This window comes from Mustela erminea, chromosome 3, assembly GCF_009829155.1.
Source record: "Mustela erminea isolate mMusErm1 chromosome 3, mMusErm1.Pri, whole genome shotgun sequence".
Lineage (NCBI taxonomy): Eukaryota > Metazoa > Chordata > Mammalia > Carnivora > Mustelidae > Mustela > Mustela erminea.
In genome coordinates, this window is record NC_045616.1 from 14,612,062 (window position 1) to 14,625,022 (window position 12,961).

The window sequence follows — 12,961 nt, forward strand, 5'->3', positions numbered from 1 at the left end:
TACTTATTTGACAGAGATCACAAGTAGGCAGAGAAGCAGTTGGGGGGGGGGGAGCAGACTCCCCGCTGAGCAGAGCGCCAGACGTGGGGCTGGATCCCAGGACCCTGAGATGAAAAAAACAAAAACAAAAACAAAAACAAAAAAAACCCCAAAACAAAAAAACCCCTACAGACACGACAGGTTGGCAGGACTGGGAATCAGAAGGTCCGGATTCTATGAATTAGTTAAATGGGGATAATAAGGGAACCTACTTCATGATGAAGTTAGATTTTGCAGGAAGGAGCGCATGGCAGACGTTAGCAACGTGAGGACTGTTACCGCCATGGGTCGTTTCCACACGGCAGGGTCCACTTTGCAGGCAAGCACTGCCCGTCTGTTTCCTCACTTGGAAAAGAACGGAATCTGACTAACTGGAAGCTCACATTTCATTTGCATTCGACACTTCCACTGCAAAGTGCCACGCAGGGTCCTCATAGAACTAGGAGAACTGTTGTTTGGCTCCCAGAGCGTTTAAATCTTTTTTTTTTTTTTTTTTTTAAGATTTTATTTATTTATTTGACAGACAGAGGTCACAAGTAGGCAGAGAGAGAGAGGAAGCAGGCTTTCCTCTAAGCAGAGAGCCGGATGCGGGGCTCGATTCCAGGACCCCAGGATCAGGACCTGAGCCAAAGGCAAAGGCTTTAACCCACTGAGCCAATCAGGTGCCCCCATAGCGTTCAAATCTTAAAAAAAAAAAAAAAAAAATTGTTGCAGATATTTAGAAATTGGAAGATTTGGTATGAAAATCTGGATTTTGGCCCTCTTGAAAGAGTGGAAGCTTTGGCAACTCAGAGTCTATTCTGTGGTGTCAACAAATTGGTAAGTGGGCAATGGCGGTCCCTTTAGAAGCTCCCTGGTTCTCCAGGCATTTTGGTCCAGCTGTCTCCACTCCACTCCCTGTTTATGAACCGTGTGGTCCTTGAAGGTCAGCTGTTTTCTATGGGGAGAGTGGGGTGCAGAGGTAGTAGGGGAGCTGTGGGATGGTGTTTGAGCTGTCACCGTGATGGAGGGGTTTGCTGCCCGTCTCTACTGAAATTCAGTGAGCAGGGAGTTAGATGCCCTGAAATTACCAAGCAGCGGACCCAGATCTTTCATGACTTTTCAGTGCCAGTGGACATTCTTGTAGGTGAAGAGCTCATTTATAATGGCCAGAGCCTGGATCATATTCCAATTTGCATAGAAATATAAACTCCTTTTAGAAAAATAGTTAAAAAAAATTTTATTAATTTATTTGAGAGAGAGAGAACACAAACGGGGAAGGGGCAGAGGGAGAGGGAAAAGTAGGCTCCCTGTTGAGCAGGGAGCCCGAGGTGGGGCTCTATCTATCCTAAGACCCCAGGATCATGACCTGAGCCAAATGCAGACGCTGACCCGACTGAGCCACCCAGGTGCCCCAGAAAAATAGTTTTAACATTATATCAGACTAGGTTTTGCTGCAGTAACAAAGAACCTCCCAAATCTCAGTGGTTTAATTTATCGGAAGTTTGCTTCTCATCGTCCTCCTCTTGGGGACCTAGGCCATCGCAAGTTCTATCATTTGGAGCAGAATTTTGCATCACCACTAAGTGCCACAACCCTGATGTGACGATGTTCATTTATATACATTTCTTTCTTTCTTTCTTTTTTAATATTGTATTTATTTATTTGTCAGAGAGAGAGAGAGAGAGAGAGGAACACAAGCGGTGGGTGCAGTTGCAGCGGGCAGAGGAGGAAGCAGGCTCCCTGCTGAGCAGAAAGCCTGATGTGGGATTCGATCCCAGGACCTGGGGATCATGACCTGAGCCAAAGGCAGATGCTTAACCGAATGAGCCATCTAGGCCTCCCCACTTACATACTTTTCACTGGCCAGATTAAGTACCTGCTCCTTTAACTTCGAGAGAGTTCAAAAGTTCAATCCTACCAGTGTCTGGAAAGGAGAGCAGGGAATACTGGTGAGCAAAATGACTACCGTAAATGTACTCTGAACCTCCCAGAATGCAGTGACAATGATTTGTTCAGAACCGAAGAGCTATTATCCATTTCAGAAGATCACATCACCTACAATATTGTTGCTTTTGGTATTAAGACAATACCTGTGCTGTTTGTCACAGTCATGGGGATTTTAGGTACAAGTGTCTGGCTACCTTATTTCTTTTAGTGTTAGTGGTGACTTATTTACACATTGAAATGCATTTTAGAGACTTATTTCTCCTTTATATGATAGTTAATTTTTTGAACTTTTGGGTGTTTGATAGGTTTATTATCTATGAACAGCTTTCACAGTAGACAGTGTGGCATTATAAAATATGTATTTTCTAAACGGTGTGATGGGCCTAATTGGGTAGGCGACTGAGTTTGCATGTAACTATGTCAAGTCTAGCAACAGACATGACAGTTCTGAATTCTTTCTAATTTTACTGTATATGAGGTCAACTTTGGAGAAAACTTGGTAAGAAAGATCTGTGATTTGGAGCACTCTTGTGTATACTTATTTTCTGTACAAATAGTAGAATTTAAAAGACACCTTACCGTGTTTGTCATTTTCTATAACTTCTCATGTGCTTGAAATATGCTATAATAATTAGGAAGTCCCACCCCCAAATATGTAGTCCAATCCTCCCTCCCTGTATTCTCCCCTCCTCCCCTACGTCCTCCCTGTCCTTCTCTCCAATCTTCTTCCGACCCACTTTTCTTTTTCCTTTTAAAGATTTCATTTATTCATTTGACAGAGAGAGAGAGAGAGAGAGCGCGCATGAGCGGGGGAGTGGCAGGCAGAGGGAGAAGCAGGCTCCCCAGTGAGCAGGGAGCTCAGTGTGGGGCTCCATCTCAAAACCCTGGGATCATGACCTGAGCCGAAGGCAGATGCTTAACCGACTGAACCACCCAGGCACCCCCGGACCCGTTTTTCTTTTATTTTCTTCTCTTTTTTTAATGTTATTATTATTTTTTAAAAGATTTTATTTATTTATTTGACAGAAAGAGATCACAAGTAGGCAGAGAGCCAAGCGGGGGTGGGGGGTGGGGAAGCAGGCTTCCTGCTGAGCAGAGAGCCCAATGCTGGACTTGATCCCAGGACTCTGAGACCATGACCTGAGCTGAAGGCAGAGAGGCTTTAACCCACTGAGCCACCCAGGCGCCCCCGGACCTTTTCTATACCTTGAGTTTCACCTGCTTGCTGCTTCCTCCTGAGTGTGATTCTACCCTCTGCCCATTGCCTGCACATTCTCCTTTCTAATCATCCAAAGGTTTCTCACTACATTTCTCAGACTCGGTCTCTGACTTCTGGCCCTGCCCTTTGCCCGATCGCTGCCCCTGCCTGTGTGGCATCTCGCCTCATTTTGCAGACACTCTCCAGGACAGCTTGTGTCTTGGGACTTTTCCTTCCTCCCTTCTGTTCTAGACACTTTAGCCTGAGAACTTCCAAAGACCCAGCACTGATCCTTTCATCTTCCTGCTTGCAGCTCTCTCCTTGCTTCCCGTTACAGGACACTTTGTCTCATCTGCACGTCATACTTGCTGATGGCTCATTCTCTCCTTGATGTGCACTTTAAATTGAGTTAGGCAGGGGCGCCTGGGTGGCTCAGTGGGTTAAGCCGCTGCCTTCGGCTCAGGTCATGATCTCAGGGTCCTGGGATCGAGGCCCGCATCTGGCTCTCTGCTCAGCAGGGAGCCTGCTTCCCTCTCTGTCTCTCTGCTTGCCTCTCCATCTACTTGTTATTTCTCTCTGTCAAATAAATAAATAAATCTTTAAAAAAAAAAAAAATTGAGTTAGGCAGCATCCCAGATGGGTTTGGTGATTTGCCTGATCCCAGAACAGTATCCAGAGAGGTGGAATCTCAAGGTTTCGTTGGTTTTATATGTTGGCCCAACAGCTGAGAGTCCCTGTATCTCCCATGCACACGTTTCACACTTTGGCATTTCAGAATCTTTAGTATCTGGACATAGTTGGTACTTTGTTTCCAGGAATGGCCAGTTAAAGCCAAATCACTCGGGATACTAGGGTGGCTCAGTCGGTTAAGCATCTGCCTTGGGCTCAGGTCATGATCTCAGGGTCCTGGGATCGAGCCCCGCATTGGACTCCCTGCTTAGCGGAAACCTGTTTCTCCCTCTCTCTCTGCCCGCCACTCCCCCTGCTTGTGCTCTCTCTCTCCTTCTCTGACAAATAAATACATAAACTCTTAAAAAAAAAAAAAAAGCCAGATCACTCTTCTGAATGATGAGACATGAAGCACTTACAACATTCTGTAAGGTTGCACCTCCTAAACTTTTTTTTTTTTTTTTTGCATACTGACCCGCCTAGAACATGATAATGATTACTGTATTACACAGCTTTCTGAATGGACAGAAGTAACACTTGGGGAACTTGGCTTCCTCAGACTTTATTAGGTCACCCCAGGGCCAAGAGCATCAGTATCTCTGCACAGCTAATAGTCCAGTAGCCTCACTAGTCAAGAAACTCTGCTCTGGTTTAAGGGAAGTTGAACCCCCCCTGCGTTCCAGGCAGGAATATCCTGAAGGCTTTTAAATTTCTGCCAGACTGAACAACTAAGTAACAAATATCAATGTTTGGCTCCACCTTGTGGTCCAAAGTGGACTTGCGTTTCTAACCGTCCAGGATTTGACAATTTCCTTCCCTCCATCCATCCTCCCATCCATCCGTATCCCTTCATTCTCTCACCCATATAGCCATCACAGCCTACAAGGTCCTGTGTGATCTGACCCCTGCCAATCTTTCTTACCCTATGTCATATCATCATCTGTAGATTTCTTTCTTTCTTTAAAGATTTTAAAAATTTATTTGACAGAGGGAGAGCACACAAGCAGGGGGAGTGGCCGGCAGAGGCAGAGGGAGAAGCAGACGGGAGCCAGATGTGGGACTTGATCCCTAGATGCGGGGATCATGACTAGAGCCGGAGGCAGCCACCTAACCGACTGAGCTACCCAGGCAAATCTGTAGATTTGTTAAGTCCCACATGATTTCTTCTGTTTCTTAAACACACCACATGTATTCTTTCCATGTATTTCCCCCTCTTTGCTTGGAATGATTTTCTCCTAGTCTTAGACCAATCAATTTCCCCCCCCCCCCCCAGATATTTATTTATTTATTTGACAGACAGTGGGAGAGAGAGGGAGAACAAGCAGAGGGGAGCAGCAGGCAGAGGCAGAGGGAGAAACAGGCTCCCCACCCCCCCCCTCCTCGAGCAGGGAGCTAGACACTGGACCCTATCCCAAGACCTAGGGATCATGACCTGAGCTGAAAGCAGATGCGTAACCTACTAAGCCACCCAGGCGCCCTCTGATGGACTTTTTTTTTTTTTTTTAATATCAACATCTTTCACATTCAAGTTCAATTCAAATTTCCAAAGACACGGTCCCTAACTGCTCTAAAATATGCACCCCTCCCAGCCTCCCGTCCTTGGTCACTTCACCCGGTTTAATTTCCTCCATGGTTCTTAACAGTTCCTGACATTTTCCAGTTCCAGTATGGTTGCCTCCCCATTCCTGGAATGGAGCTCAGAGGGAAACTTGTCCCTGTGGGTCACCGTTGTATTCTCAGGGCTCAGATCTGCACCCGTGTGTCAGTGACTTTAAACAACAGAGGTTTACTAAGTTTATTTCGTGATCACACCGCACAGCTACCTTCATTGCCAGAGTTCCCCCATTTCTCCCCACTTAGAGACTGAGCCAGCAGAGCCCCCATCCTGTGGAACTTCTTTATCATCCCAGCAGAGGGAAGGGACAAGGGGAATAGTGATTGCTGCTCCTACAGGCTTCCTCTTGGAAGTCACCCAGACTCTTCTGCTCACATTTTGTTGACCAGAGTGGACATGTGGCCATGCCTCACTGCACGGGGGTGGGACATGCAGCCCTACCATGTGCCTAGGAGAAGAATCAGAACTGCTTTAAGCTCTAATAATCCAACAGCTGGGTCATCGTGAAGTTGGGGCGTTATTTGCCATTTCTTTTGAAAATTGATCACAATGGCCCGGGTTCTTCATATATTAAAGAGGCCTGGGTCCTGGTTGTTTGGCTAACATGTCATTCAGTCCTCAAAGCCTTTGGTGTTCTGATTGGGGTAAGAGCCCACGGGCAGGTTGGCTGTGAGGCCAGGAGTCCAGAGATTCATTTATTTATTTGTCAGAGAGAGAGAGGGCACAAGCAAGGGGAGAAGTAGACTCCTTGCCAAGCAAGGAGCCCAACACGACACTCGATCCCAGGACCCCAGGATCATAACCTGAGCTGAAGGCAGACACTTAACCAACTGAGCCACACAGGCACCCACTTTTATGTCCTTTAGAAGAGTGTTGAAGTCTCTCCACAGTGGCCGTGTACAAACGGGTTAATCTATAAATAATTTTTATATTTGCATATATGTTTGCCATTGTGTCTGGTATCTTATTTAAATTAATTTCGTGTTGGTTCATGCTAGTGTGCACCAATGTCATTAATTTGGTTGTTTTCACAGGAAATACATCATGTGTATTTAGATTTCTTAAATTTACAGTTGAAAAAGTAGATCCGCATCCCCGAGTTGTTTCAAACATCTGGAAAAATTTTCAAGTAAATACACCCATAAATTGCATACTTAGGATTCCGTTTATAATGACATCCTGGAAAAGGCAAAGCTCTGGGGACAGAGAATAGATCGTTTGCTGACAGGGGTGAGGGGTGGAGGGAAGATTTGGCTAAAAAGGAGAGGTAGGAGGCACAGTTGTGGAGCTAGAGAACTATTTTTTTTTTTTTAAAGATTTTATTTATTTATTTGACAGACAGAGATCATAAGTAAGCAGAAAGGCAGGCAGAGAGAGAGAGAGGAGGAAGCAGGCCCCCTGCGGAGCGAAGATTCCCGATGTGGGGATTAGGGCAGAGGCTTTAACCCACTGAGCCACCCAGGTGCCCCTAGAGAACTGTTTTATGTCCCAAACATGATGTCGGTTACACGGTCTAATGAATATTACCAAAACTCACAGAACTGCACACCAAAAGTAGTGAATTATAACTTACTTCATGACTGAATAGGTTTAGGAAGTACTGAACTGAACAGCATCAAAAAACTTTCCCAGCAGAGCATGGGTGGGTCAGGTCATGATCCTGGGGTCCTTAGATAAAGCTCATTGTCCCTGCTCAGTGGGGAGCCTGCTTCTACTTCTCTTTCTGCCCCTCCCCCCACTTGTGTTTTTTTTCCTCTCTCCCTCTCTCTGTGTCAGAGAAATAAATAAAATCTTAAAATTTTTTTTTCCCAGTAGTGGAAATCAGTATTGATTGTTCAGTTAAACTTAGAATTAATGAAGGTAAACTAAAAATAAAAATTTGCTTTCCCAGTCCTGTTGACCACATTTCAAGGGCTGAGGGCTGATGGATACTGGGTGCAGTTCAAGAGGACGGCTCCTATAAGAGAACTAATTCTTGCTTGAAAGTCTGGAAGGATTCACATGTACAATAACTGGACCAGGGCCAGGCTTTTTTCTTTTTGTCTAGTCTTGGGTGGGAGGGAGATCTTTGACCACCATTTCAATGAAGACACAGTTATTAATCTAGTCAAATTATCTTTCCTTCTTGTTCAATTTTGGTCTTTTAAGTTTTGTCTGTGAATGTCTCATTTTGTTTAGGTTTAAAAGTTATTAGCATTTTATAATTTATGAGTGTCTTTCATCTTTACTAGTCTTTCCTAGTATGTTTTTAAAAAATTTTTAATTTTTTTTTTTTTTAAAGATTTTATTTATTTACTTGACAGAGAGAAATCACAAGTAGACGGAGAGGCAGGCAGAGAGAGAGAGAGGGAAGCAGGCTCCCTGCTGAGCAGAGAGCCCGATGCGGGACTCGATCCCAGGACCCTGAGATCATGACCTGAGCCGAAGGCAGCAGCTTAACCCACTGAGCCACCCAGGCGCCCAAAAATTTTTAATTTTTTATTAACACATAATGTATTATGAGCCCCAGGGGTACAGGTCTGTGAATCGCCAGGTTTGCACCCTTCACAGCACTCACCATAGCACATACCCTCCCCAATGTCCATATCCTATTATTATGTTTTTCTCTGTAATTCTCTTTGTTATGTTTCCCTTTCTCATTTCCTTGGTTTTGGTATGTTGTTCTTCCAGTTTTTTTTTTTTTTTTTTTTTTAGTTGAATGCTTATTTCATTTATTTTTAATTATTTCTCATTTCTCAATAAGTGTCTGTAGAGATACACATTTTCTTTCAAGTACTGTTAGTTGCACCCACAAATTTTGACATCTCTTCGGTTCAGTTTTAAATATTTCGTAATTTAAAAAAAATAAATATTTCGTAATTTGCTTTCTACTAAGTTATTTAGCGATACATTATTTACTTTCTAAACTTTCTTAGTTTCTCTCCCTCCATCCACCTCCCTCCCCTGGTCCTTTTCTTTTCTTTCTTCTTCTTTTTTAAATATTTTATTTATTTATCGCAGAGAGAGAGAGAGAGAGAGAGAGAGCACAAGCAGGGGGAGCGACAGACAGAGGGAAAAGGAGAAGCAGGCTTCCTGCCGAGCAGGGAGACTGATGCGGGGCTTGATCCCAGGACCCTGGGATCATGACCTGAGCCAAAGGCAGATGCTTAGCCAACTGAGCCACCCAGGTGCCCAGGAACCTTTTGTAATTTTAAGTAGGTGTTCAGGGTAGGCTTCTTGGGAAAGTGAGATTTAAGAAAATAAGGTGAGGGATGACATTTTCAGAACCTGGAGAAGGAATGTTCTAGAACAAAGGTCCTCAGAAAGGAGCATGCCCTACGTGTTGGATGAAGAGCAAGGAAGCTGGTGTGACTGGCCCAGAGTGAGTGTGGGGATTCTGACGACTAACAGATATAGACCCTGTAGGGTCTTGAAGATACAGTAAAGACTTTGGTTTTACTCTACCTAAAATGGGAGGCTGTTATAGGGTTTCAGGAATGAAGAATGACTTGATTTGACCTGGTTGTAAAAGGCTCTTTTTCACGAAGCTGCTAGGACGAGATTGTGCAGCTATAGAGTGTGCAGACATAGATAGGAAAGGTAGAGGCAGGAGCCCTCCTAGGAGGAGAGCTATACTAATAGCTGGGGTCAGGTTGGAGAAAGTGGAAATTGGTCCCTCCGGACAACGGTGGTCTGGTAGAGTTGCCACCAGCCAAAATGAGAAATGCTATGGGGGTAAAATCAAGAATTCGGTTTTGGATCCATTACGTGTGAGATGTTTCACACCTCAGATGGAGTGTTGAGTAAGTAGTTGTGTATTTGAGCCTGGAGTCTAGGGGACAATTTGGCTGGACCTATAAACCTGCGCATTATGAGCATACACATGGTATCGAAAGCTGTAATACTGGATAAGGTGACTGTATTGGTCAGGAATGGTTAGGGTTCTGTCTCGGTAACAAATAGCCCCCAAATCCCAGTGGCCAGACACATGAAAGCCTATTGCTCAATCATAGGAAGCCTGACGCCAGTCTGGGCTCATGTCCAGGACATCTGTCTTTCATAGAGTGACTCAGGGATCAGGCTGCTTTGGTGTTTTGGTCCCACATGCCAACAAGAAGATTTCTCCATGCTGCTGCAGCAGGAGAAAAGACAGCTGGAGAGTAATGCGGAAGGCAGGCTTTGCTGGGAAGTGACCTGTGTCTTCTGCTCATGGCTCACCAGCAAGAGTCAATCCCATATTGTCTTCCCCTTGCCGGGAAGGGCTGGGAGGAGCTCTGGATGAGCAGTTCCCAGGGGAAAAGAAAGTCATGGAGAAGAGGAGGAGCCAGCAAAGGATCCAGGGAAGGAATGTTTTGGTAGGCAGAAGGAGGACCATGAAATAGTATGAACCCAAAGAGGAAAATGTTACAAGGAGAAAAGAGTGGCCAAGATGGGGCAGTGGGTGGTGACTGAGGACTGGCCGTGGGATCTAGGTGAAAATGATCTGTAACCTTGGGAAGAGCAATTGGTCAGCTCTGTGTGCAAAAAGTCTGGCTGAAGTGAGGTAAAGAGAGATGGTGAGTGGGGAGGAATGAGAGATGAGTATAAACCAGAAATGGGGTGGATACTGGCAGGGGGAAGTAGGTGCAAGCCAAGGGTGTTTTCTTTCTTTCTTTCTTTCTTTCTTCTTCTTCTTTTAAAGATTTTATTTATTTTAGAGAGAGTGAAAGCGATCACAGAGGGAGACGGATCACAGAGGCAGAGGGAGAGGCTGACTCACTGCTGAGCAGAGAACCCGATGCGGGGCTTGATCCAGGACCCCGAGATCACCACCCCAGCTGAAGGCAGACGCCCAACCCACTGAGCCACCCAGGAGCCCCACCAAGAGTGTTCTCATTTGTTCTTCTGGGATGGGAGAGATAACACCCTTTTTATATGTTGTTGAAGAAAATCTTACAGAGTGAGAACTGATGATGTAGGAGAGAGGGAAAGAGTTGTCGAGCTGAGCCTTGAAGAGGAGAGGAGGGACCCACTGGGGATGTCCGGTAGCAGGTGGGAGGTAGAGAAGGTAGGCCAGATTATGGGGGAGGGTGGAGGAAGTGGGAAACGGTCTTCTGCACATGGGGTAGTGGACAGAAGAGGGAAGCATGGTGTGGGCTGGGCAGGAAGTGCCTCTGGATGCTCATCAGGCTCACGGTCAGGGACAGAAGTAAGGCCCATGAGGTCCTTGTGGCTTGTGATTTTCCCAGCCCCCTTCTGCGGGAGAGTTGGATTTTACCCAGTTGGGGTTTCAGCAAGAGAGTTCAAGGAAGCAAGGGGGCGAGAATGTAAGGCATGTGCCCCGGATGATAATGGGGATAATGTTAGCTCTTGGTTTTTTTTTTTTTTTAATTAATTTTTTTGGAAGATTTTATTTATTTATTTGACAGAGAGAGACACAGCAAGAGAGGGAACACAAGCAGGGGGAGTGGGAGAGGGAGAAGTAGGCCTCCCACCGAGCAGAAAGCCCGATGCGGGTCCTGATTCCAAGACCCCGAGATCGTAACCTGAGCCGAAGACATACGCCTAATGACTGAGCCACCCAGGCACCCCAGCTCTTGTTTTTGACCTTTTGGATCATGAGTTATGTTACTAGCAACATCCAATTATTTTTTTTTTTACCACCTCTACTGAATTTTATAACCTGACTGTATGCTTGTGTCTATTATGTATAGATGGGTGTGTATAAAATATATAACTGTAATAAAAATAAATATAAATAGACTATAAATATAAAAATATGTAAAAGTGTATAAATAAATGAAAAAGTTAAAATTGTAATAAAAATTTAGAAAGTAATTATAACGAGAACTCTTTTTTTAGAGATTTTATTTGAGAGAGAGGGAGAGAGCGCGCTTGCGCGTGTGCCTGAGTTGGGGGAGGGGCAGACGGAGAAGAAGAAACAGACACCCCCACCCCCACACAGAGTAAGGAGCCCACCACCCAGAGATCACGACCTGAGTCAAAGGCAGATGTTTAACTGACTGAGCCACCCAGGCACCTCTGTAGTGAGAACTCTTATGGAGAGTCAAGAACATAGTACCAAGAAACAATAAGAAAAAACAACGATTTTGGGATGTAGTTGTTTCACGTTTATATCTAATCTGTCTCTAATCTACATGTGTATGTCTGTATGTATATCTACCCGATCATACCCATCTACATTGGTACATCTATCTCATTCAGGGTTCTCATCACAACTGCTTCTCTCAATGCTATCTTTTGGTTCTTCTCTGAAGTCGGCCCCTCCAGGAGCCTGTGTCCCCCTCCCTCAAGGCACAGGATCCTTCACACCAGTGTGGTCCCAGGCTTTCTCAGGGTTCTTCCTGGGCCCAGCCAAGGGAGGACCCTGAGATCTTAGACTCAGGGAGGATAAAAATCCCTCAAGTTTCTAAATGGCTTTTAGGAGCTCACAGACAAGGGAACATTAGTTTGAAAATCAAGATCTTTTTGACTTGGGTTTGACTCTTGAGGGGCAGATCCTGAAGGACTCTATGTAAATGTATGTTTGTTTGTTTGTTTCTTTTTTTTTCTTTGAAGATTTTATTTATTTGAGAGAGAGAGAAAGAGAGAATGAACGGGGGTTGGAGGGAGAGGGGCAGAGGCAGAGGGAGGAATAGATCCCCCATTGAGCAGGGAGCCCGATGTGGGACTCCATCCTAGGACCCTGAGACCATGACCTGAGCTGAAGGCAGACGCTTAACTGACTGAGCTACCTAGGTGCTCCTGTCTAAGACTTTTTCTGCATGAGGAACAGAGTGGGGAGGAATGGAGGTTGATGTAGGAGCTGGGAGATGGCCTCGCTGGCTGGAGAACCCCCAGTGCTGGGCTATGGATGTGTTGAGAAGGGCCCTTGGCCTGGAGAGCAGGTGGGCCAGAAGGTCGAAGGACCCCAGGGGCTGCTAAGGGGAGATCAGCAGCGTGTCCCTGGATCTCTCTCTCTTGAGAACCTCAGGACTCCTCACAGTGTTGACAAAAGCATGCGGAGAGTATCCCCTTCCAGCAGGTGGCCGTGGCTGGGAGTGGGCTGGATTTCAGTGGATGCTGGTGGGCACAGGTGCAGGAGACTAGGAGCGGACTGGGAGCGACATCCCTCTCCCAGAATCCTGGCTCCACCCAAGGAAAAGGGTGAGGATGGGGTAGGATGATGCCGCCCTAAGTGCTGAGTGACCATGAATGGAGCTGAGTGTTCCTGGGAAGGACTAGATTATGCTTACAGGAATTGGAATTAGAAATTAAAATTGAGTGTTGAAAAACAGAGTTGCATTTTGTGCATGTGCCTTTTCAGATTGAGAACGTGTATGTGTTTGGTCTATACTTGAACGTGAAAATGTCTTGCACGTGGCTGAGCGTCTCGTTGGTGCCCCGTAGGTGACAGTCCATGTCTTTCCAAATCTGCATGTAGCCTAAGCATATGCACACACACCAAGTGTAATGGAGCAGAGTGGATGTTTTATTATTTTTATTCAGAAATCTGTCTGCCTTTTAACATATTGTTTGATCATACCATACTG